The 27,584-nt window shown below is 43.4% G+C and overlaps 1 long non-coding RNA gene across 1 annotated transcript; it reads left to right on the forward strand.

The window, feature by feature from the left end:
* Positions 1 to 2,397: 2,397 nt before the first annotated feature.
* On the forward strand, positions 2,398 to 4,416 carry LOC113016815 (uncharacterized). The gene is made up of 2 exons (XR_003271311.1): positions 2,398 to 3,507; positions 4,036 to 4,416. It is a non-coding gene; the product is annotated as an uncharacterized LOC113016815 (long non-coding RNA).
* Positions 4,417 to 27,584: the final 23,168 nt, after the last annotated feature.

Below are 27,584 nucleotides of genomic sequence, written 5' to 3' on the forward strand. Positions count from 1 at the left end.
CCGTCGCCAAGGAAACCTAGGTGTCTGTCTGTTGTCAGGGCAACAGGGCAGAGGGGATGGGGAGCAAAAACACGGATAACGACAGGAAGGCTGGGCAGAGACAACAAAGGCAGGCGGGGCCGTCGGCTGACATCTTTGGATCCACGATTGTGCCGAGCAGGAAACTGTGAAGCATAAACAGATCTGATGCTCACGATCTGTTTACATGTTTTTCTCGTCACGTGGAGTAAAAATGGCGTCATTCACGAGACCTGGTTGTTCCAAATATGTCAGATTCATGTGCTTATCCATCGTATTCCTACTGATTCTCCACACAGACAGTCAGCCTGTCGTCATCTACTTGTTTACTTTTCAGTGGCTTGTATGCAATACTGGGGAACATGCTGGGGAGGGTTACCCATCACCTGCCAGCATTTCAATCAGAGAACTTCCTGAATCTTAGTTTATGACAGCTGGAGCCATTTACATATGTAACACTGCTGTATTAGTCCTATTATATAAAAGGAGGAGCAAACAGTGATGTGTTCTGCTTCCTGCTCATTTCTTTTCTTCATGTTTTGTCTCAAACTGACTGAAAACAAACACGAGTCACTGAGAAACATCTGTGTTTCCTTTACTATGAAGATAAATTACATTTAATAATCTGACGATTATGCTTTTCTTGCTCATGAGTCACAAATCAAAGGTAAGTTGTTGAAGGGCGCCCCCTTGTGACGGCTTGCCAACAACACATACACTACACGCCACGATCGCTCACACAGGCCACGACTTTTAGGAAAGAGCCCCATTAAACGCTGTTCTTCTGCTCAGTGAACCAGCAGTAAATCAGGAATCCCAGGCTGCTGCGAGGCGGCAGCGGCGTGTGCACTAACAGGGCCTCACCCCCTCTTCAACTTATTTCCAGCAGCAGCTCACATGACCGGCTAATGTGTCAAAGTTTTCTATGAGCGACACTCACAGAGAGAAGAGGGGAGCCTATCAGAAATAGCACGGCTGACTCGTAAAAGCTGCAGTGAAATCAGATAATGGAGGGGGGGGGGGGGGGGGGGGGCTACACCTTTGAAGACAGTGACCTTGCAGGTGACGTATGGTGAAGGTGGAGACTGTGAGGGGGGTACTAGCAGAAGAAAACGCTCAAAAACACAATAATAAAGTGAGCAGGTTAGTGTGTGACTTCAAACCTCTGAAACATGGTTTGAAGTATGAGGGAAAGAGTCATGGTGGTGTTCAGTGCATCCTCTGAACAGAAGAAAAGAAGACAAGGAAATGTGAACGAGGACGTTCAGGATAATGAAAGTAGACGGGAGAACTGGGCAGTGGCTGCAGGTTTACAGTGACCTGTGTGAGAGAGCACATGCTGAGGAAGCAGAAGAAGACTTGGCTGAGGCTGGAAGGATGTGCAGTAAGAGTAAGGAGGAAATGAGGGCAGCTATGAAGGAGAATGATGGTCCTGATAAACATCTGGAGGTATGAAGGGGACTTTTTAACTAGATTGTTTAACACAGTGTTGGGACAGATGCTTGTGTCCTGGTACTGAAGAATCAGGGTGCAGAGCTGCAGCAGCCACAGGGGGATGGAGCTGATGAGCCACACCGTGAGAAAGAGCTACTGAAGTGAGGTTCTACATGTAGATGAGGAAGTGCAGAGAAGGTTAGAAGTTGTATCATATCTGTGTGGATGTGGAAAAAGCACACGACGGGACACCAAGAGACGTACTGTGGTACTGCACATACTGAGCACATACTGAGCACATACTGAGGCTGTGCAGGAGACAGCAAGGCACAGGTGAGCTGAGCTGTAGGAGGGACAGATGGATTTAAAGCGGGGGCGCCATGACATCAGGACTCAACTCTGAGGCCCTTCATGTGTGCGATGGTGCAGACAACACTGGGAACTATAGTGAGAACAGGGAGCAGGTGGAGAGGTGGAGCCAGTAAGACTGAATACATGTGTGTGAAGGAGAAAGGTGCCTGAGTGAAGCTGGTCCAGAACAACACAGTGCACAGGGCAGGTGCAGAGGAGGTGGGGTGGGTGGAGGTGAGGGTCAGGGGGGTCTGTGAAAGAAGAAACACAAAAACCTGACAGGGAAAATTTAGGAGACGGTAGCTCGTGATGGCGAGCTGTTGTGTGTCGGAGACGGTGGCACTGACAAACCACAGGAGGCGGAGCTGGAGCGGTTAAAGATGGTCGACTCTTCATTGGGAATGACCAGAATGGAAACGTTTAGGTAGAACACAGGGGCGAGGCTGGACACGTGCAGACGACTGATCGTGGATACACAGGGTGTCGAACAGTAACACACTAACACAGAAATACTGCTGTAAGTGTCCCAGTTAGACATGCTGAAGCACAGGTCAACAAACCATCTCAGCTTCCCTGTGTCATTTCACTTCATGGCTAAATCATCGTTTCAGGCTTCTTTGGGTATTTGTGGGTTTGAAGTTTTCACCCTAATTCATAAAAAGCCAATAAACAATCAGGAGAGAGGAGTTCGTCTTTCTAATTACAACTAATACGATTAAAAGACTTATTTATAAACTAAATTAGCGTCACAGTACAAAGTAAAACGGAGAATCAGGAATCCTCTCTTAATATAAGTGATCACATAGATCTGTCAGCAGCAATTTGTCACGTAAAAACAGCACATCAAAAGGACTCTGCAGTCACAGCGCCCCCTGCTGTTATCACACTAGAAAGGTATTTATTATTATATTAATTATGCAGCATGCAAACATATATAATGTCTCTCTGAGGGCATCTTCCTGAAATATTAATGCATGTGCTAAACAGCTGTACTCAAAGGAAGCAGACTCACACACACACACACACACACACACTCTGTTAAGCATGTGTGCATGTTGGCTGTTCATGATTTATTTATGGATTAGATTAATTCAGATCTTATTGCGCACAGAACTCTGGGATGTTACCAGTTCATTACCAGTCATGTAACAGTAGCCCAGTTCAGCACAAACCCAAACAGTGATGACATACTGGTCTGAGCTCAGCTGTGTCAGGACAGGTTGGAGTGATCTTGCTTCGCTCACATTCAACAGAAGCTTTGTGGAGATGAAATCAGTGTAACACTGCGCCTGCTCAGAGACCACAGACGGTAACAAATGAATCACTTTGTGAGGAAAGCCAGCTGGACTGTCTGAGCTGTCATTGATCGGTTATTAGTTGTTTCCTGGCAGCTTTCTCCGAACAATAACATCAAAAAGCCACCAAACCGAACATGATGTGATTAATCTGCTGCACACAGGACGCTGCTGAACACCTAAATGTAACCACGGTAGCTTCTGACCCCACTTCCGCCAGTCCCTTTATTGTGGCGGGAATGAACCCTGCATAAGTTCCGGGTCATTCAGCTGCATGTCCCTGCTCCTCTGGCTGCTGCTGTCCCTGTGGTTGGCGTACTTGTCAGCTATCGACACATTTTACAGTTGACAGCGTGCAATAACCCGGCCGATTCATTCATCTTTACACTACCTCACAATCGACTCAACGGTGAGTTATTTGTTTCGTCACAATTAATGAAAATGCGGAGCCGCGATCGCACATCCTAAAACGCCGGTAAGCTAATGCTAGGCTAGCGACAGTAAGTGCAATTACTAGTTTTATTTATTGAATATTGTTGTTTTTGTTTATTCCATTATGGCCGAATGTTGACTTAACGTATCTAGAGTTGGACGAGTGATTTGAATTTTGTAGATTTGTCCGTTTTGGATGTTTTTTGTTACTTTTCTGATGAAATGCCAAAACGGCCTATGAGATTTTGCATTGAGTTAAATTCCATTTAAATTATTGAATCTGTTGCGCAACACCTGTGATTGAATGAGTTTTGTAAATATATTCGATTAACTTTGGATAATATTTATTAGCTTTATGGCTGATATACTTTGATGGGACCCATGAGAATGTTTTTCTATAATAGTATGTTGAATGAAATTCATTATAAGAGATGATGGTTTGTTGATTGTTGTATGAAACATGGCATTAATTGTCTTTGTTATTTATGTATTTATTTTGTCACAGCAGTAGGATGCGGTTTCATTTTCTTCGCTGAAGGATAATTTGTTTTTGACCTTGTTTAGGTCAGGTTTTTTTTTTCTCCCGCGATCAGCCCTGATCAGCGCGGGATGGCGAGCCACCCGACCACCGCTACGTTGCGGTAGGAATCGTGAACCTATGGACTGAATCAAACTGTTGACACATGACCTATCACAGGTCCATGGAACTGAACTAAATCACATACTGGACCACACCTCATCCCACCTCCTTTTGGAACCTAAGAAGCTGTTTTGTATTGTCAACATTATTTTTGTTTGTGATATATTTGCATATTTTTCTTTACTTTTTTGTACATCCGTCTTTACATTTCTCATAACAAACATAATATATATATTTTGAGCTCTACTTTGGTTTCCTGTGTTTGATTCACACACTCAGGCTCCATAGTGGAAACTACTTCTGATAGCTCATTGTCTATGAAGCTGCAGTCAGGCGCCCTGGTCCTGTAACCGCGTTACATAAACCACGGCCTTAGAGGATCTCTGCCCTCTGTTATAATAACCACACATCTACTAACAAATAGCTAATTATGTATCATTTATCTATAATTATTTCTTCATGAAATCACAAAACAACGAAGCTAAGATGCTCAGTAAAGACGGCGCTGGCCTTTCTATCACTGTCCACTGTCAAAGACGGATGTCCAATAACCAGAGTGGCTGCTGCTCCTGCCTCGTGTCTCCACACAGAAAGGTCAACAACTATTTGAGGCATATTTACCTCTCTGTCACCAGCCCCACAGCAAACACATACAGAACGACCGTCAGCAGGAGTCAGGTTTCAGTCAGGCTTTGGACTGTACAGCTCCATGTCCACTTACCTGGAAGAGAAAAGACAAATTAAGTAGTTGCTTAAAAAAACAAAATTATTTCTTATAATAGTAACTGGTGAACTAAGTACCTGCTACCATCACAGATCATCAAAAACAAATGCACAGACAGTGGCTGCGATGTACATTTTTAATTGTTTGTAACACTTGGATTCACTTTAGTTCTGTTTGTTACGACAAAAACCAATCCCAGCACAGGCAGCAGCACCCACAGGCGTGTTGTTTGTGTCACTGGCAGCTATAAATAACAGCAACATGTGAATGAAGTCCGCCGAGCTATTCTTAGGCTCCGCACAAAAGGAAAAGCCATGAGCTTTCTAACTCCAGTGTTCTTCATATGTCCCCCCACACATACAAAAAATCTAATTTTTAAAAAATGATAGAATGAAAAGAAGATATACAAACATCAAATGCCATAAAATGCTCTGAACAGACGAGCTTCCAAGGCAGAGTAATCACTCAAGGACATGGGATCCCCTGGCCCCCTTCATAAAGGCCCCTGGCCTCAGACTATTCTGTGAGTAGGGGACTGCACCGAGATACCAAACCAGCTTATGAGACATGACAGTGTGCTGGTGACTGGGATATAATCCCTGGATACAAATCTTGTGAATACTCATAACCAGTTTCAATGGAGAACACTGACATAAAACTCCCTGTCTGAATTACTTCTATGATTTATCGTGCAGTTTAGTGCAACTACAAGATAGAACCGATTAGTAGTAAGAGCTCAGTAAACCTTATGCTTTATAAGTGTTTGCAGTGCTATGAGATGTAAAACAATAAACCGAAATACACTTAAATACAAGTACTGTATTAACTATTATGTAAAATAAACTACAGAGTGCACTCTGCAAAGTGTGCTTGCAGGCAAGAGATGCAAGAATGCATGACAGAGCAATAGAATAGAATAGAATAGAATAGAATAGCTTTTATTGTCACTGTTACAAGAACAATGAAAGGCTGTTTGACATTTCTCCATGTGTGTGAAGTATTTACACAATCACAGACAAATTTACATTTACACAAGAACGATAAGTTATACATGCACCTGCAAACATACGGATACACCCATACAAACATACACGCACATGCATACATGTATGTATAAATACATGCATGCGAACATACAGACACGTCTCCACATACACATACATACATGCCATGGCTCGCTGACTGGGAGTGCCGACCTGAGCTCCACAGGAATGAATCCAAAAATGTTACATTTGAATGTTTCAGATCATCAACAAAATGTTCATATTAGACAAAGACAACACAAGTAAACACAACATGCAGGTTGTAAATGTAGCTATTTATTCTTATTAGAGTTATAATTCAGCCCATCGGAGGGTTTTCAAGTCTGAACCACCTTTTTAAGCCACAGCATCTCAGCCAGTTTGAATAGACCAAAGTCCCTCAGAGGTGAACTGGCTGATCATTGAACACATGTTGGTGACATTGATGGTCAGGGATGCAGAGCAGATGCAAAGCCACAGCAAACCACAAAGAGAAGCCCAACAAAGAACCTGGTGTCTGTATTTTTAGATTTTAAGGTTTTTTGATGAAGACAAAAACAAGGACAGCTTCCTCCAGGGAGAAGCTAGAAGCTGCCTCCTGCAGCTATAAATAGCAAGGCTTCAGGAAATCTCACTCTATGTCAGGAGTATGGAAACTGATGGGATGGCGTGCACCCTGCTTAATATTTTGGAGGACTAATTGCAGCATCTCAGTCATCAATGAGGAAGTAAAGCAGGAAGCCGATCGATGCACTGTGATCGATGATCTAGGTATAAAGTAAACTGCCTTTAACGGTAAATATTATTAATGTATATACAGACCATAAATATTTAAACAGGCACATAGTTTTGTTCTTTAAGGTTAACAAAACCATGATAACGGTGTCTACGTTACAGGACATTTCAATGTGAATAACTGGTAAGTGCTCTATTCTTAGGAAACCGTGGCCTTTCTGTCGGTTTGGATCTGCTGATGAGCCTTTGGTCTATATAAATAGACTGACTATGGCATAATCGTGACTTTTGTCATCACAGAAGTGATGGGAACATTCAAAGACTAAAAAATAAAGCTGTGGAAGAGCAAATAGTGTGCACAATTCATCTGATCGCAGAGAAGCAGTGAAAAACCCACAGAAAGTAAAAGATAGACGTCCTAAAAACTGGTGCAATTCAGTATAATATCATTGCATGTTTTGTTGCAATGGAGCAAACAACAACAGTACACTACTTTGCTGGGACTAAAGTATCTCTAATATAACATGGATGCTGTAAAATGTGATTGTGACATCCTTGACGTATGCACAGGAGTACAGAAGTAAAACAGCAGGAGTGTTAGCTCTACAGAGGAAAAGACACGCCTGTTACGTCGCTTACTACCTGCTTCTTGTCACCACATCGCCCGGTAGGATGGTTTCGACTCTCTCTGTAAGTGTACATCTCACTCTAGACTCTGGCTAACCCATTCTCTCCTCCCTCCGCAGCATTCCTACCAGCCCACCTATGGCTGTGCCACATCATACTGTTCACGGTAATACCGGTATAATGTTGGGCAACGATAAAAAAATAAAATATCGCGATAGAATATGGGTAAAGTGCGCATGCGCAGTGCCTTTGTTTTCATACCCACATGGCGGCGACAGAGAATGAGAAGGGGGAAAGCGGATCGTTGAGTGAAACACATGAACCAGAATTGGTTTGTAAAAATGCTGCAGCTTCAGTGATGTGGAACTGGTTTGGTGTTTGTCCGTCAGATACACAACAAAGCACCATTTTTTTGTAGAACATGCAAGCGGCCGTCGTTATTGCCATATTTTTTGGACTAAGGTGCTCTTAAATCTGGGAGTAATCTGGGTCCTAAACTCCGTCCTTCAGGACCCAAAGTCAAACGAACACTGCGACATCACTGAGAGTTAAAAACGGTCTAAATTCTTTCATCTTTAATAAAACGATCAGTGTTGCTGCTTTACCAGGTGTAACTATGAAGTTTAACATCCAGGCATCGATGAAAACAGAATTTATTATATTTAACGGACTTAGAAGTTAACAGGAAGTTAGCAGGAAGTTAGCGGAAGGTAGCTCACTGGTTTTGCTAGTGCCTAAGCATGATATAGCATGTTCTGACTGAGAGATTTCTGAACAAATTCAAACGTACAGCTCTGCTGTCACTTCCAACATAAATGAAGACAGAAAACTAAACAGCAGTGACGTTTGTAGGGTTACTGAAGTTGGGCTAGCTGGTATATAATGATGTGCTACGTGATCACTAGCGACACAGCTATGTTAGCATAAACACAGTGAAGCTGGAGGACGAACACTAACACTTTTCCACTCGATAAAAGTTAACGTGAGGGTTCCTGATGGTTAGAGACAAATGCAATCGCATGGCAGGATGCTGTAAACCACAGGTGTCGAACTCCAGACCTCGAGGGCCGGTGTCCTGCAGGTTTTAAATGTGTCCTTGATCCAACACAGCTGATTCAAATGGCTAAATGACCTCCTCAACATCTCTTGAAGTTCTCCAGAGGCCTGGTAATGAACTGATCATTTGATTCAGGTGTGTTGACCCAGTGTGAGCTCTAAAACCTGCAGGACACCGGCCCTCGAGGCCTGGAGTTTGACACCCCTGCTGTAAACCATAGGTGTCAAACTCTGGCCCGCGGGCCAAATTTGGCCCGCAACCTAATTACATTTGGCCCGCGAAGCCATACCAAATTACTATCAGAGCTGGCCTACTGGTATTATACAGCTAATATATATATTGTTTAGTATTAAGCTTTGCTTGTTCCATATTCAGTTTTTCAGCAAAACGTGTTTGAGTCCATAAGAAAAGATTCATTCTTATATCTGGAGGAATAAATATATTTCAATAAATATTAACGTTAGCCCGCGACTTTGTTCCAGTTTTGAATTTTGGCCCACTGTGTATTTGAGTTTGACACCCCTGCTGTAAACGGACCAAACTTCAGTCAGGAGAACAACTGAGATAATCCATCCACAATACGAGGTTAGTCATTAATATACTGCAACAACATGGGAATAGAGCCGCTGCCAGAGAATTCAACATTAATGAATCAATGGTAGAGAAGTGGAGGAAGCAAGAAGAATGAGTTTAATAAAGTTTGATTTATCTGACTGCTTTGTTTCGCTTAACACTAGGAAGGCCCAGGCTTCTACCTTTCTACCTTTAAAACCCGGAGAGCAGCCAAATGGCTGGTAGGCTTTTAGCTAAGCTTTAGCTTCAGGCAAGTGGAAGCTAAATTGGCTAGTCATTCATATGTAAATTGGGTTGTTACCTGGGAATTCTGGAGGGAGGGGAGTGGGGGTGGGTGGATGAGGGGGGGGGGGAGCTGCTAAAAGCGGTGAGCTTCCTTTTGTTTCATCTTGATGCATTCTCAATCATCCAGGGAAACAAATCTCCAAAAGTCACCAACTTGGAGTGTTTCAGTTTGCCATCTTAGGGAGAAATCAACACACATGGGTGTATGTCCTTTGTTGCTGAGATTTATTGATAAAAACAGTACAAAAAATCAACCATTTGTACACATTTTTACAAATAATTATAAAAAGTGAGTGAGTACATTTCAACATTTTCAGCAATCACTCACAATCCTGGCACTGCCATGGTATCTGTAGTCTGCATTTACCTTGGCTTGGCTTCCTGATCAATTGTCCACTACCAAAAGGAAGCCAAGCCCTGTGATCACACCTTGTTTTGTTGTAAAGGGTGGCAGGGCTTGGCTTCCTTTTGGTAGTGGAGCATTGATCAGTCGTCCATTGTGGCATCAATGTGATCACACCTTGTTTTGTTGTAAAGGGTGGCAGGGCTTGGCTTCCTTTTGGTAGTGGAGCATTGATCAGTCGTCCATTGTGGCATCAATGTGATCACACCTTGTTTTGTTGTAAAGGGTGGCAGGGCTTGGCTTCCTTTTGGTAGTGGAGCATTGATCAGTCGTCCATTGTGGCATCAATGTGATCACACCTTGTTTTGTTGTAAAGGGTGGCAGGGCTTGGCTTCCTTTTGGTAGTGGAGCATTGATCAGTCGTCCATTGTGGCATCAATGTGATCACACCTACAAAGTTACAAAGTTTTCAAAGAAGAACTCAAGCCACTTCTTCTATCTTGCTTCAACTGGACTCTGAATCAGGGAATAGCTCCACCATCATGGGGAGAAGCTATTATAACAATCTTACCCAAAGAAGGAAAAAACAAAGAATACTGCAAGTATTGTAGAGGATATCTCAGAGATGGAAAAAATAACACTCAACATTAGACTGATGGGAGGTAAATACGACAGACTATGGAGGAAGTGGAAAACATTCAGAAGTGACACAAATGAAATAACATAATAGGTTTTCTTTTTTTTTCTGCAATGTGATAAATGGAGAAAGATATGTAAACTCCAGACTCTGTTTGTTTATATGTATGTCTGTTTGTTATTTTCTTTACTGTATGTCCACAATGATAAAATAACCTAATAAAAATCAAAGTAAAAAAAAAAAAAAAAAAGGTAGTGGAGCATTGATCAGTCGTCCATTGTGGCATCAATGTGATCACACCTTGTTTTGTTGTAAAGGGTGGCAGGGCTTGGCTTCCTTTTGGTAGTGGAGCATTGATCAGTCGTCCATTGTGGCATCAATGTGATCACACCTACAAAGTTACAAAGTTTTCAAAGAAGAACTCAAGCCACTTCTTCTATCTTGCTTCAACTGGACTCTGAATCAGGGAATAGCTCCACCATCATGGGGAGAAGCTATTATAACAATCTTACCCAAAGAAGGAAAAAACAAAGAATACTGCAAGAATTATAGACCCATTTGTATGTCTGTTTGTTATTTTCTTTACTGTATGTCCACAATGATAAAATAACCTAATAAAAATCAAAGTAAAAAAAAAAAAAAAAAAGGTAGTGGAGCATTGATCAGTCGTCCATTGTGGCATCAATGTGATCACACCTTGTTTTGTTGTAAAGGGTGGCAGGGCTTGGCTTCCTTTTGGTAGTGGAGCATTGATCAGTCGTCCATTGTGGCATCAATGTGATCACACCTACAAAGTTACAAAGTTTTCAAAGAAGAACTCAAGCCACTTCTTCTATCTTGCTTCAACTGGACTCTGAATCAGGGAATAGCTCCACCATCATGGGGAGAAGCTATTATAACAATCTTACCCAAAGAAGGAAAAAACAAAGAATACTGCAAGAATTATAGACCCATTTGTATGTCTGTTTGTTATTTTCTTTACTGTATGTCCACAATGATAAAATAACCTAATAAAAATCAAAGTAAAAAAAAAAAAAAAAAAGGTAGTGGAGCATTGATCAGTCGTCCATTGTGGCATCAATGTGATCACACCTTGTTTTGTTGTAAAGGGTGGCAGGGCTTGGCTTCCTTTTGGTAGTGGAGCATTGATCAGTCGTCCATTGTGGCATCAATGTGATCACACCTTGTTTTGTTGTAAAGGGTGGCAGGGCTTGGCTTCCTTTTGGTAGTGGAGCATTGATCAGTCGTCCATTGTGGCATCAATGTGATCACACCTTGTTTTGTTGTAAAGGGTGGCAGGGCTTGGCTTCCTTTTGGTAGTGGAGCATTGATCAGTCGTCCATTGTGGCATCAATGTGATCACACCTACAAAGTTACAAAGTTTTCAAAGAAGAACTCAAGCCACTTCTTCTATCTTGCTTCAACTGGACTCTGAATCAGGGAATAGCTCCACCATCATGGGGAGAAGCTATTATAACAATCTTACCCAAAGAAGGAAAAAACAAAGAATACTGCAAGAATTATAGACCCATTTGTATGTCTGTTTGTTATTTTCTTTACTGTATGTCCACAATGATAAAATAACCTAATAAAAATCAAAGTAAAAAAAAAAAAAAAAAAGGTAGTGGAGCATTGATCAGTCGTCCATTGTGGCATCAATGTGATCACACCTTGTTTTGTTGTAAAGGGTGGCAGGGCTTGGCTTCCTTTTGGTAGTGGAGCATTGATCAGTCGTCCATTGTGGCATCAATGTGATCACACCTTGTTTTGTTGTAAAGGGTGGCAGGGCTTGGCTTCCTTTTGGTAGTGGAGCATTGATCAGTCGTCCATTGTGGCATCAATGTGATCACACCTTGTTTTGTTGTAAAGGGTGGCAGGGCTTGGCTTCCTTTTGGTAGTGGAGCATTGATCAGTCGTCCATTGTGGCATCAATGTGATCACACCTTGTTTTGTTGTAAAGGGTGGCAGGGCTTGGCTTCCTTTTGGTAGTGGAGCATTGATCAGGAAGCCAAGCCCTATATATATGATACAATCTCACTACACTTAGCCTAATCCTTCATTGCCCTGAAGAATTCTGTGGTGTACGGACCTCCTCTCCAAGGAAAGAAAATGCAGAGAAGACTCACCACTCAGCAGGCCTTGGAAATGATCCTGAGGGAAGTCGACCCTTGTGACTCGGATGGAGAAGACCTACAAGTTCAGCCGGATTCGGACTCAGAGCTGTCTGATCAGTCTTCCGGTTAGTTGCATTTCATGTTATTTCCTATTTCATTTCAAATAAGTAAGTGGATGTAGTTTGTAAGTAAGATATTTCAGACATTATTCTGATACAGAGGAGGAGATACTGGACCTTCCCATTGCTCACAATTTGAATTTGTTCACACTGCAGATGAGGAGACTGCTTCTGCACCTAAAAAGAGAGCTTGTTTGGGGACTGAGACAGCGAAAGATGGCACAGTGTGGCGTGAAGAACAGGTGGGGACCTGTCTCCCTTTCACCCCAATAGAAGCGTACGCTGCAGATGGAGAGCCAACGGCTAAGGCCAGGAGAAATATCACGAGTCGCCTTCGGAGCTTCCTGTGTTTCATCACTCTTGACATGCTTCGTAGCATTCAAGAATGGACTGTTCAACATGCACAGCAAACGGAGCATGTTCATTGGTTCATGGACCTCCCTGAACTAATGGCATTTATTGCAATTGTCATCTTGCGGGGGGTTACCAGGGTTCCATCTCTAAATGACTGCTGGTCAGCAAACCTGGGAAACCCACAGATAATTGGAACTATGGCACGAAACCGCTTCAAAGAAATCATGCAACACCTACGCTTTGATGACAAGTCCACCCGCAGTGATCGAGCAAAGACTGATAAGTTCGCTGCAATTTCCAGTTTGTGGGGATCATTTGTCACCAACTGCATCACGTGCTACAACCCTGGTCTACATATCACCGTTGATGAACAGCTTTTCCCATCAAAGACTCGGTGCAGTTTCCTGCAGTATATTGCAAGTAAGCCGGACAAGTTTGGGATCAAGTTTTGGGTGGCTTGCGACCTAAAATCCAAGTACATTTGCAATGTCTTCCCATATCTTGGCAAGGACCCCAGTCGTCCCACTGGGGAGAGACTTTCTGAAAATGTAGTAATGAGGCTGATGGAACCATTCCTAGACAAGGGCAGAAATGTTACCACGGACAATTTTTTCACATCGCTTTCACTTGCGCAAAAACTTCTTAGACGGAAAACCACCATCCTCGGCACAGTCAACAAGATTCGCAGGGAAATTCCTCAATCCACTAGACAGACAGATCGCAATGAATTCACCACTCAGGTATGTTGCAGGTCTTTTCTGGTTCTATGTTTATGTGTTTCATTGTGTGTAAAAGTGCTATGGAAATAACAATTTATCTTATTTCTTAGGTGTTTTCAACCTCTGCTGCCACGCTGACGGCGTATGCGGCCAAACGGAAGAAGACAGTCTATATTCTTAGCAGCATGCACGGCGTGGTTCAGACTGATAACACTACCAAAAGGAAGCCAAACACTGTCACCCTTTACAACAAAACAAAGTGTGGCGTGGATGTGATGGACCAGATGGTTCGGGAGTACACTGTCCGCAGAGGAACACGGCGCTGGCCAGTTGCCGTGTTTTATAACATGATTGACATGGCAGCACTGAATGCACATGTGCTGTATCAAGCATGCTCCGGGACGAAGGAAAGACGGGTGGACTTCCTGGTGGAGCTTGCAAGGGAGTTAGCTCACTCTCATGTAGCTGCGAAGAAGGCAAGAAAAGAACAGTTGCCTTTGACACAACCCTCCACACCGAGCCCTGGAAAAAGAGCCATGTGTCAGGTCAAACACAATTGCAAGAACAATCATGCCACTGTGCGATGTGTTCACTGCAACAGATACACATGTGGTAAATGCAGACTACAGATACCATGGCAGTGCCAGGATTGTGAGTGATTGCTGAAAATGTTGAAATGTACTCACTCACTTTTTATAATTATTTGTAAAAATGTGTACAAATGGTTGATTTTTTGTACTGTTTTTATCAATAAATCTCAGCAACAAAGGACATACACCCATGTGTGTTGATTTCTCCCTAAGATGGCAAACTGAAACACTCCAAGTTGGTGACTTTTGGAGATTTGTTTCCCTGGATGATTGAGAATGCATCAAGATGAAACAAAAGGAAGCTCACCGCTTTTAGCAGCTCCCCCACCCCCTCATCCACACACCCCCACTCCCCTCCCTCCAGAATTCCCAGGTAACAACCCAATTTACATATGAATGACTAGCCAATTTAGCTTCCACTTGCCTGAAGCTAAAGCTTAGCTAAAAGCCTACCAGCCATTTGGCTGCTCTCCGGGTTTTAAAGGTAGAAAAGCCAAATGGCTGGGCTCTGGGCCTTCCTAGTGTTAATGTGCCTTATAATCCCCTGCAGCTTATGGTCTGAAAAATACGTACTGCAAACGAAATCATTTGAAGAACTTGTTACATTAGCCTTGAGAATAGTTAGCTTCATAACTTGGCCAGCTCCAGGCCTCGAGGGCCGGTGTCCTGCAGGTTTTAGATCTCACCCTGGGTCTACACACCTGAATCAAATGATTAGTTCATTACCAGGCGTCTGGAGAACTTCAAGGCATGTTGAGCCATTTAAATCAGCTGGACACGTCTAAAACCTGCAGGATGCTCGTGGCCTGGGTTTGGACACCACTGCCATAACTGAATACTGAAAGAAACTACAAGTCACGATCAGCTTCCTCATCAAGAACATCGTGAGAAGTCAGTGCAGCTGAGCAGACTTACTCAGGAGGAGTGGTAGAGAAGGACTGAAGAATGGCCACATCAATTCTCCCTGTGCGATAACACAGGTGGATCCTGCAAAAGGAGTGTGTTGTCTCTAGTACAACACATAACAATTCTGGGTTTATCTCTGGACTCCATCTCTTTTACATCACTCTGTCAGAGGCCATAGCTGTGAGTGCCTTCAATCGGGCATACTGGGCATTTGCCCGGTGGGCCGACGGTGATTCTTCGTTTTTATGGGTCGATGGGTTTTGTTTTGTTTGTTTGTTTTGTAACAGCATGAGCAATGAAAGGTGGTGGATTGGCCAGATGCTAGCCGATGTGTAAAAATAACTCAGTTGTTTGGTGGTGGCTATGGCAGAGCTTCCACAGCCCTGCTCACAGCATTCCTGACTCTTTTTCGCCTGCACAAAACAGTCCCCTTTAGATTATACCTTCGGCTACTGGGTATGATGGCTCAGCCATCCTGGTGGTCTGGCTTGGCTGTTTAAGAGGGTTTCAGCGCTGGGTGGTTTCTTCAGGCGCTTCCTACTGTTCTTGTGAGGATTGACAATACCACCATGGGGGCTTATATTAGCCATCGGGGAGGGATGCATTCACGCTAATAGCGGCAAACATTTCCTCTCTCTGAGTGCAACACATCCCAGAGTCAGAATGGGGAATGAATCTGCGAGGCGTTGTGTTATATGGTGAATGGGCTTTGCATCCAGCCACTGTAGAACAGCTTCAGCTGGAGCTTTTAGCCACTACATAGAGCAATAATCTTCACTAAGCTTGATCTTAGAAACACGTTCCATCTGGTGGACATTGGGGAGGTGACGAATGGAAAACTGTTTTCAACACTTGGACATTTCAAGCGTGCCGGGCTGACAAATGCCTCAGTTGTTTTCCAGGCTTTAATCAATAATGTGCTCTTTGTATGTGCACCTGTTTGACCTGCAGATTTTTTTCCAGAGAACAACTAGAACAGGAAGCAAGTCAGAGTTCTTCAATGACTATGAGACACTAAGTCTAGTCTTGGTCTTGGTAGCCGGGGATCCGTCCGCCATGGCCTCTGATCCTGGCTGCCACGTGGCACACATTGCATGCGACCCCTATGGCGCCCACTGCAGGTGGTGGGCCTGCATAAGAATGGGCCCATGTCCCTTTTTCGGGTTGTGCCCAGCCAGGCCCCATGGACCAGTGCCCGGCCACCAGATGTACAGCTTCTGGCACCCTCCCCGGGCCTGGCTCCAGGGCAGGGCCCTGGTAACACTATCCCAGGCAGGGTGAACTGTTTCCTTGATCTTGCACTCATAGGGGTCTTCTGAATTAAATTGAATTGAGGAGCAGACACAGACTGTTTTATATGAGATCCTTCTCATGCACTTCAACAGTCTTATTCATCATCGAGTCTTAAATGATCCTGTTATGACCAATGACTGCTCGACTGTGTCAAAGAGCTACTTCCACAGTGTGGAGAAGCCATAATTCTGACTCCACGCCAAATAAAAGGGGGAAACCCTCCCAGGGATTGACACCTAACAGTTAAATAGTTAAAGGGTTAAACTTCTCTTTCCTTTCTTTAAACAAAAAAATATTTTCAAAAAACTATTCAAAGGTCCCAAATGTCTTATTTCACTCAGGGGAGGAAGGCAGACGAGAGGCAGCTGTGTCATTATGGCGTTTGTATCCTGCTGCTACTGGGACCAGTTACAGTTCCTTTCACTAACACACACACACATTCTAGTTTTGATATCTTAGTGAGGACACCTAGTTGACATGATCCTAGCCGCTCACTGTAACCATCAATAATGGATGGTTAACGCTCAACCTAAACCTAACCATAACCTAACTGTAACCCTGACACTAGAACCACATTGTGAGTCTCAAACTCGTGAAGCACTTTTGTCCTCATAAATGACTGTTGGTCCCCACAAGTATAGTAACATTCCAATTCTTGGTCCCCACAGAGACATCTAAACAGGTACACACACACACTTTCATGTATTTTTGTCCACAGTATAAAAGCTGTTTGGGGCTGGGAGGAATCAAGTCCGTCCATGGCAACTTTCCCCGACTGCCTTCCACATTCTTTGAGTGCTTGCCTTGTCTGCTCGCTCTGGCGCTTTAATGACTTCCTTCAAATGGTACCAACACTTCAGCAACGACTGCAACATCATTTTTTCCATCTTCACAGCCCTGGAAGCATTGGACAGTATCATCTATTACATGGAAAATATTAAAACAGCTCAGCTCACAAAAGCAGGGAAACTTTGGGTGCAAACATGTGGAGACCACTAATTCATTTACTGCATGTTGCCTCTGCTCAGTACAAGATGGATCTACATGTTCACTCCTGCACTGGCCAAAGCTGGTAGTGGTACTGCTTAGACTCTTTGAGTGCTAACATTGGTGCTCCAATCATTTGGTGTGGCTCTAACGGTGTGATTCAGACTGAGCAGACCTGGTGCATTTTGAATCAAAACTGCAGAGTCATTTTACTATTATTTAATAAGGAAGAACAGAGAAGAGTCCATGACCACGTTATATCAGTAAAGATGTTGTGTCTGCATGAGAGTAGACTGTCTCTGCAGGCAGCATCACACCCAAACAGAGCAGACAGCCTGTTCATCCTGAGCTCGCCAAGGTCACCAAAGGTCAGGCGGACAAAAACCTGCAGTCTTAACAAAGCCACAGGCAAAGACACTCTTTATTATCAACTATCTAATAAAACGCAAAACAGCCAAGAAGTGAATCTGCCATGAATTTCACAACTTTACAAGCTAAGAAATAGACACTGAGCTTTATATTGATTAAATATGTTAAATAGATATTAAATTAAATATAGATCCTGACAAATGCCTCATTAATTTTCCATCATAGAATTACTGTTGAAACAACCCCTTATCCATGTTTGATGCCCTGCAATGGACTCACAGCCAACTGTAGAAAGCAGCCCAATCAGAGGCACTTTTTCTTTGACCCAGTTTATTCTAAGTGGAGATATTATCTGAATTTCAGGAGTGGGACCACACCTCATTCTCGCCGCCTCAGTTTATATATGCCCCCTTCACCAATACCCTCTGTTCTCATTTTCATGCCCACCTGGAGCCCAGGAGCCGCTGCCGGTCCTCTTTGAGGCCTTCCCCACATTGCAGCACCAGTACACGCTCCCTCATCCATCATCGCTCATCGTAACTGAGGATGTGGTCCCAGCTAGTGAAATTGCTTGTAAAGATGTTAATGTGATGAACTCACCAGCTATTGGCTCACTGACATCCAGTACAAGAAGGCCAGGCTTACCAAAACATACAGTTTGATTTGTGCGCTCTGCTGCTGCACACAAATACTGTCCAACACAAGGAATTCAGCCTGGATTTACACTCTTCCCAGTGTCCTATGGCAGGTCAGCTCTATCACAGGCAAGGACAGCTCTGACGCTTCAGAAGTGTTATCAAAATAAATAAATAAATAAACAAAATAGAAATAACATACTAGTTTGGATCAAAAGCCAGACTAAGTTTTAAGATGCAATTTAAAAGACTGGATGGACTCGGAGGAACGAATATAAAGAGGGAGGTTACTCCAGAGTCTGGGAGCTACGACAGCAAAGGCCCGATCCCCTCTGGACTTCAGACGAGACCTCGGCTGCGTCAGGAGCATTTGATTGGAAGATCTAAGTGCCTTATTAGGGATGCACAAATGGAGGCGTTCGCATAGATAGCTGGGAGCTAAATTGTTTAAAGTTTTAAAGGTAAGCAAAAGAATTTTGAATATTGGTACGATAATCAACAGGGAGCCAACCTACGTTGGCTAAAACTGGTGTGATGTGGGCATAATTTCTAGTTCCAGTTAAGAGACGCGCAGCTGCATTTCAAACTAACTGGAGCCGGTGAATAGAGGAAGGTGGGAGGCCCGAGTAGAGAGAATTACAGTAGTCTAATCTGGAAGTGATAAGACCATGAATGAGTTTTTTAAGGTCCTTCAAAGGGAGGTATGGCTTTGCTTTAGATATCTGACGCAGCTGGTAGAAACTGTTTTTTACCACAGAGGAGATCTGTTTCTCGAGTTTGAAAGAGCAGGAAAACACCAAGGTTTCTAACAGTGAGTGAGAGATGGCTACCAAGGGGCCCTAAGGCAGTTGTTCCAGCGGGGTGTGACTATCAAAAACTATAACTTCTGTCTTATCCTCGTTCAGTGTGAGAGACGTGACCACGTTTGGACCTCATTTAGACAGTCAAATAGGGGTTCCAGAGACGTAGAGACATCTGATGTCAAAGGGAAATAAATTTGTATGTCGTCGGCGTAGCAGTGAAAGGAAATGTTATATTTTTTAAATATTACTCCCAAAGGCAGCATGTACAAGGAAAAAGAACTGGGCCGAGCACAGATCCTTGAGGCACACCACAATGGGGCAGAGGCCGAGGAGTGTTGCCCCATGGCTACGGAAAACGACCTCTTTGACAGATGAACCAAGATAAAGCTATAACTTTAAGACCAACGACATGTTCTAGAGATGAGAATCTTGTGGTCGACTGTGTCAAAGGCAGCAGTCAGATCTAGTAAAACTAAAACAATGGCCCACAGGTAGAAGAAGATCATTAAAAAGCCTAACTAACGCTGTCTCAGTGCGATGGCGAGGTTTAAAGCCAGACTGACTTTCACTGATACCGTTAGTATCAAGGAAGGACTGAAGTTGTTTTAGAACCACGTTTTCCAGAATTTTGGATATCAGAGGGAGTTTGGAGATCGGTCTGTAGTTAGAGCACTAGGGTCAAGATCCTTTTTCTTTATAATGGGTTGCACGACAGCGCGCTTAAATACTGACGGTGCACAACCTGATGACAGGGATACATTTAGTAAAAGTTGGATACAGGGACCGATAGTGTGCAAAGCTTCCTTAAGAAAACGAGAGGGAACGATATCACGGGGGGAGTTAGAGATGATCACTTATAGCTGTTAAATGAGAATAAGACAGTGGATTGAACTGTTGAAGGACAGTCAAGCATTCAGGGACTGGAACAGGGTCAGAAACTAACAACGACTCAAGATGAGAGAGACGCCCTCAGAACTTAAATTTTGTCAGTGAAATATTTAAAAAAATTATCACGAAGTACAGGAGAGGCATCCCTACAAGTAAAGGGGCAAGGGTTTATCGAGGAATTACAAATACTAAAAAGGGCTCGGGGATTATGGCAGTTAGACCAAATAATACCAGAGAAGGAGGCAGATTTAGCAGCTTTAACAGACTTTTGATACCTAGATAGACATTTACGAAGCATGTCCAGAGAGACATGGAGTTTATCTTTTTTCCATTTTCGCTCAGCGCGCCGACATCCACGCCTAAGGGCGCCGGTAGGGTCATTACGCCAGGGTTGGCGTAACAATTTGGCACTTTTTGTCCTCAGAGGTGCCACCGAATTAAGAATGTCGGCGCATGTAGTATTAAGAAGGTTGGCAAGTTCCTCCGCTGATAAATCTGCAATACCATTAACATCAGAAAGAGGAGAATCAAGAAAAGCAGCAGTGAAATGAGCAAGTGACTGAGAGCTCATCGAGCGCGTTTGACGTAGAGAACCATCACTATACAAATCAACATTGTTAATAACAGTATTAAACAAAACCGGAAAATGGTCCGAAATCCCGAAGTCCTTAATGTCCGTGATGCAGATATCCAAACCACGGGACAGTACCAAGTCGAGTGTGTGACCTTTTGTGTGAGTTGGATCACTTACGAACTGGGTGAGATTAAACGAATTCATAAGAGCAAGGAAGTCTTTGAGTAGTGAGCCGTCCTCGCAACAAACGTGGAAGTTAAAATCACAAAGAATTAAAATACGATCATAGCGTAAGACGACACTCCCCAGTAAGTCAGCAAATTCAGAAATAAAATCCGTAACAAATTTCGGGGGGCGATACACCACAGCGCAAAGAAATGAGGTTCAGTTCAGTTCCAATAACTGCACCTCGAAGCTGGGGTACATGATGACAGCGGCCAACATCGAAATTTGTTTTTAAAAACTGAAGCTGGCCCTCCACCTCTGTCAGTGGACCGGGGTGAGCTCAGAAAGGTGAATCGGGTTGGTTCTGAGAAAGAAAAGAACTCACCAGGGCAAAGCCAAGTTCAGTCAAGAATAAGAAGTCCAGCCCGGATGAAAGAATCAGCATACAGAGTCCTGAAGCTGGCAGCATGGTGTTCAGAAAACAGCCTGGGACTGAACACTAAGAAAACCAAAGAGGTCATTGTCAATGTCAGGAGGCACTGACTTGGCCCCCCTCTACATCAACGGGGAGTGTGTGGAGAGGGTCCACACCTCCCGGTTCCCTGGTGTCCTCATCTCTGCTGACATCTCCTGGACAGACAACATCTCAGCGGTCGTCAAGAAGGCCCAACAGCGGCTGCACTTCCTGAGAGTCCTCAGGAAGTACAAGCTGAACTCCAACCTGCTGCTGACCTTCTACCGCTCGTCCATTGAGAGCCTGCTAACCTACTGCATCACAGTATGGTACGGCAGCTGCACTAAGGCGGATAGAGGCTTCAGAGTGTGGTCAAGACAGCACAGAAGATCATCGGCTGCCCTCTCCCCTCCCTGAAGGACATTTATTCCTCCCGCTGCCTCAGCAGAGCAGCAAACATCATCAAGGACAGCTCCCACTCTGGTTTCAACATGTTCAGCCTGCTTCCCTCAGGGAGGCGCTACAGGTGCATCAGCAAGGAGACCCACAGACCCATAACCAGCCTGAACTCACACATGATAAACACAGTTCCACCCCCCAATCTAGGACCTCTACACACAGACTACACAACTATCATCACCACTGTGCAACACTTAATTTACGTGCAGTAACCCACACTGTAATATATAGCACTATGTTTTGTTTCTATATTTGTAGATAGTGCTGCAGAACTGTGCAACTCACCCCCTTTCTTTCCCACGTCTGCACTGAATAGGAGATGCTCTGAAGCTTATTGTGCATGTGTGTAGTGACAATAAAATGCATTCTATTCTGTTTTTGTTCACATGCTAAGTTCAGCATTCAAAATCTTGGCGTTTGAGTCTTCTCTGAGTTTCAACTGTGTAAAATCTTTATCTCACTCCTAACATTTCTAAACATGGTCTCCTCTGCTGAACTGGAAGAAATTATCAATGTGTTTGTGTCACTGCATTTAGATTAATGTACTGGCCTCTGTGCTGGATTAGAGAAACCACCAAGGCTCTGCACCAGTCTACAGCTGACTCTGTCCATTCTTTTAAAAAGCACTTCAAAACCTTTTTGTTTAAACAGATTTTCTGTTAAGAAGTTTTTGAAAATTCGTAGTTATTTATTTTTAAAACTACAGGTTTATGTTATGTTGGCACTTAATGGGTTTTTTGTGATGGTTTGTCTGTGAAAACTTCTTTACAATCACTAAAAACCAAAGAACACCACCCCCACAGTAAAGCGGTGGAAACATGGGTCACTTTTCTGCTAAGAGCACAACATGACCTCCCTGCATGGAGGGCCAATAGACAGGACCGCGTATCGTACTGTGACGAGGAACCTTCGTCCCATGAAGATGGATGTTCAAGCATGACGATGATCCAAAACATCGTGTCGAGGTAACGAAGCAGTGGATGAAAATAAGAGTGGCCTATCGAGTCTTCCACTCATCACCTCCAGCTGGTGACGGCAGATGGCTGCCCCTCACCGAGCCTGGGGTTACTTCTTCTTCTCTGTAATGTTGTAGGGTATTTACCTTATAAATATGAAATATATAAATATGAAACATGTCAAAACAAAGCAGAGACAGCGATCAGTGATAACTGATTCTCAGTGCTGGAGATAAGGATGTACGGTAACCTTCAACATTACACATCCTGTGGACACATACTGTTTGATCTATTGTTAGCATATAGACGCTGACAGGTGCAGATGAATGAGCCCCTGATTTCTTCAGCCTACAGCAGACAGACTGTCAGGAGTTAGCTGCAGGACTGCAGAGCGTATGCTTGGTTTCATGTTGCGTTGTTGTTTTTAGCCTGACAGATGCCAAATGATCTGTCTGATCAAACGGGCGATTGTGGAAGAACACAAGCGCTTTGTCCTCTGGAGGCTGCTGACCTTCTCTGGCCACACAAACTGCTACACACACTCACACTGACATTAACCTGTCACTGTGGTACACCACTCTATACTTCACATATCTTGGTTGTCCTCATTTACACGACAAACACTTAAATAGACACACACAGTGACACTGTACGCCACCCCGAGAGGCCCAGCGTGGCACGCTACTGGTGTGTCACATGCTCAGAGTCTAAACAGCCTCTGTGAACCCACACTGCTGCAAATATGTCGCCAGCGCCTTCAGATTCAAATCAGTGTGTCATTGAGCAACAGAGGTTAGCAAAGGTGTCCCAGTCCAAATTAGAGATGGACCGATCCGATATTACGTATCGGTATCGGTCCGATACTGACCTAAATTACTGGATCGGATATCGGAGAAAAATAAAAAATGTAATCCGATCCATTAAATATCACGAAAGCACCTCACAAAACTTGCAACACGCCGTAACTCGCCTCAGAACGTCGGAGCAGTATGCATCACGTGATAGAGCAGCTGTGGCATGCGGGACCTGTCGGTGGTCTGGATAGCATTTGGAGCTTCGCTAGCAACCTGGCATTTCATCTCCGACAAAGTTATCCCCGAGAGAAGTAAAGCAAGTGTGTAAGTCCATCTCTGAATGTTTGTAAAGCATTCCCACGTTAAGCTTAACGAGCGACTGCCTCTCGCTCTCCGGCTGCTACTTCAATCGTGAAACTGCTAATGATCAGCTGATCGGCTTTTCTGTCGTGAGTCTCTCTGGTTTGCTTTTGACCCACTTTGCGCCAGAAAGAGGAAACCAGCGGCTGAACAACAGCAGCACGTTTAAGCTTGATCAGCTGTTGTTACAATTTATTTAATATTACTTTCTACTCCAGGATCTTTTTCTACGTAGCTGACGCTGGTAACTGTGCAGGGGCGGATCTAGCAAAGTTTAGCCAGGGGGGCCGATAGGGCATTAACTGGGAAAAGGGGGCACAAAGACATACTTTTCTTTCTTATTCTCATTTAAAATGTCTAGCTTTTAATAAATAATTATCTGACACCCAAAGTTTTAATTTGATGTAAAATGAATAGAAGTCAATTACTGTATATAGTGACTATTAAGTCTAATATATATACCCTAGTAAGCTATAGTACATTTTCCTTTGGGAAGGTACCATCTGTGCAGTCTGCAATTTTGTTGAAGAAAGATGTTGAATCTATTTAATATTTCTTGAAAAATAATTGATTTCTGTGCATTTTTTTTTCACACTGCATCAAATTAAGGTTGATTACGTTGATTAAGCATCATGAGGTGGAGCGTGAGGGGTGGTTCCCTATTTTTTATTTATTTATTTTTGTTGTTGCTGGGAGTTGGAACCCTATTAGTTAGGTTGCTTAATATTTATGCTAAGTACTCTTTAAAATACCAGAATAGGGAGGATGGTGTAGGTCTAAGTTTATTAGATTGATCAGTATTGCTGAACTATGAAATATTTTTTTTGTATACAGGTATAACAGAATAGCTTTAGTGTAGTTGTTGTTTTAAACTTGAGTATGAACTTGCAGACTTGCAAAATGCAGCAAGATATTTTAAAAAACAGTTTTGTTGATTAAAAAACACTATATCGGATTCATATCGGTATCGGCAGATATCCAAATTTATGATATCGGTATCGGTATCGGACATAAAAAAGTGGTATCGTGCCATCTCTAGTCCAAATATGGTGTAACAGCAGGAACGTGTGGGACATTCCTTTCTTATGACTTCATAAACTCAGCTACTGGGAGATTAATCCAGCGTGGTGTGGCAGCTTTGATCGTAGACCAAAAATGTGCGCTCCAAAAAGATCCCAGCGTAATCAAAACAGGCCGTCCTTTGGCGTCCACCGGGCAGTGTTTTGTAAATAATGTGTGTTTATCATCAAGAACTAGTTTTAGCTGTTCTACATAAACAGCATATCCCAAATATCATCAAAACAGAAAATTAGAATAAGAGCTTTCAAATCTAATTTATTGGCACAATTATTTCAATTTACTTAAATGTGCTCCGAGGGCTAACAGGCTGTTTAGATCACAGGGACATGTTACATAATGAAGTAATGAATGTCATTTCTAACTGTTTGATTTTAAAAAGTATGTTTGATAAATGTGGGACAAGGACAAGCATGTAATGGGATTAGTGGGGATACATTCATGGAGGAGAGGAGAAGTCCTAAAGCTAGCTAATGAAAGGACAGCAAACTAACACAGAGGAAGAGGTCAAGGCAGAACAACAAAGATTTCTTTGCAGGGTGAGATGAGGAAGGGAGGAGAGTAACCACTGTGATCACCCAGAAGAGAATGACTCAGGTCTGTGTCCAGTCTCCCCAAATCAGCATGACACAGCAAACTAAGCTACATAAATCTCTGAATTACCAGCTGAGCCACTAATCCAGGCGGTATGACACTCGCCAAACTGCTAGTTCTGTGATATTTTACCACCGAGCATAAAAGTGCTTACAGGAAAGGCCAGGAAAGAATAAGCCATGAATACAGAGTTTAAATCATAAGAATATTTTATAACGTTTAACATTACGCAGAAGCATTTCATATTCATGAAACGCTTTCAATTAAAAGAAAACATCGAAACAGGTAATAAGGACACACCCAACATGCTCAACACCCACTTTAGTACTTCCTACTCAGCAGTTTCAATTACTGGTTAAAGCAAATGTGTTAGAAACTTAAAGCACGTAAAGAATCTGCTCAAGTCAAACAAGACATCAGACAACACATCACCAAGAAGGCAAGTTTAAAGCAGTCCTACAGAAAGGTTTCAAAACTCACTCCCACAGCTTGATTCCAAGGATGTTAGATTCCTATCGGGCCTTTTCTACTGTTAATGTTTAAGCTAAATGACAACTTTGTTTGTCCACTGTCAGCATTCGAAACAACTTCTACAGGGTTTAATGGAGCACACAGATTTGACTTTTTACAAAAGCACTCAAAGAGCTGTAGTAATGAAGAATTGTATCACAGTACGTTTTGTCATATCCTGTCTAAGATGTTTTTTCTTGCATGAGCCTAAGCACTCATTTATACTCGTATCCAATACAACTGATTTCGGTTTTATGCTTCCTAAAACCCTTAAAATTCCTTGTCAACGTCTTTTAGTTTAACCAATCCTAAAGAAAATCAAGCATTTCAGAAGCATGTTTTTGTTTGTTAAGCCATTGACCCATGAATCACTGAAACATAAAAAAGGCACTCAAGTCAAGGGATGAACCAGTATTGTGTCTAGCACGTACATAACAGACTTAGCAAAGAACCAATTTTAAACTGTATCTTTTAAACTGTGCTCTCAAACACATTTAATTTCTTACAAAATGCCAAAGACAACATAGTTTGACAGGCACAATAGCATCTCTGCAACAGCATGATTCCCAAACAGCTGTCTGGGAGGCTGTAAAGATATCATTGTTACAGAAGGGAAACGGAGAAAAGGCTGAACACTGCCAAATGGTTCAAGAAATGTCTTTCTTTGTAAGAAATTACATCTTTTTCAGTTCTTCTTTCAACTCTTGGTACCCCTACAGCTTCTCGTGTTCCTTCTTCCTGATGCAGCTGTCGTTCGGGACCACTACATCGATCACTACGGCCGTCTTCTTCTGTTTGTCTACCACAATTTTGTCCGTCTGTATCTGGAAGTCCCACAGGATCTTAGCTCGGTCATTCTCCACCACCCTTGGGGGCATCTCCCATTTTGACCTCGGGACTTCCAGGTTATACTCGGCACAGATGTTCCTGTACACTATGCCGGCCACTTGGTTATGGCGTTCCATGTATGCTTGCCTGCTAGCATCTTGCACCCTGCTGTTATGTGCTGGATTGTCTCTGGGCATCTTTACACAGCCTGCACCTGGGGTCTTGCCTGGTGTGATAGACCCCAGCCTCTATGGATCTTGTACTCAGAGCTTGTTCTTGTGCTGCCATGATTAGTGCCTCTGTGCTGTCTTTCAGTCCAGCTTTGTCCAGCCACTGGTAGGATTTCTGGATATCAGCCACCTCCTCTATCTGCCGGTGGTACATACCGTGCATGGGCCTGTCCTTCCATGATGGTTCCTCGTCTCCCTCCTCTTTCGTGGGTTTCTGCTGCCTGAGGTATTCACTGAGCACTCGGTCAGTTGGGGCCATCTTCCCAATGTATTCTTGGATGTTCCTTGTCTCATCCTGGACTGTGGTGCTGACACTCACCAGTCCCCGGCCCCCTTCCTTCCGCTTAGCGTACAGCCTCAGGGTGCTGGACTTGGGGTGAAACCCTCCATCCATGGTAAGGAGCTTTCTTGTCTTTATGTCAGTGGCTTCTATCTCCTCCTTTGGCCAGCCTATTACCCCAGCAGGGTACCTGATCACGGGCAGGGCGTAGGTGTTGATGGCCCGGATCTTGTTCTTACTGTTCAGCTGACTCCTCAGGACTTGCCTGACCCTTCTGCAGGTACTTGGTGGATGCAGCTTTCCTGGCGGCCTCTTCATGGTTCCCATTCACCCTGCGGGATCCCCAGGTACTT

Source organism: Astatotilapia calliptera, chromosome 3 (genome assembly GCF_900246225.1).
Source record: "Astatotilapia calliptera chromosome 3, fAstCal1.2, whole genome shotgun sequence".
Lineage (NCBI taxonomy): Eukaryota > Metazoa > Chordata > Actinopteri > Cichliformes > Cichlidae > Astatotilapia > Astatotilapia calliptera.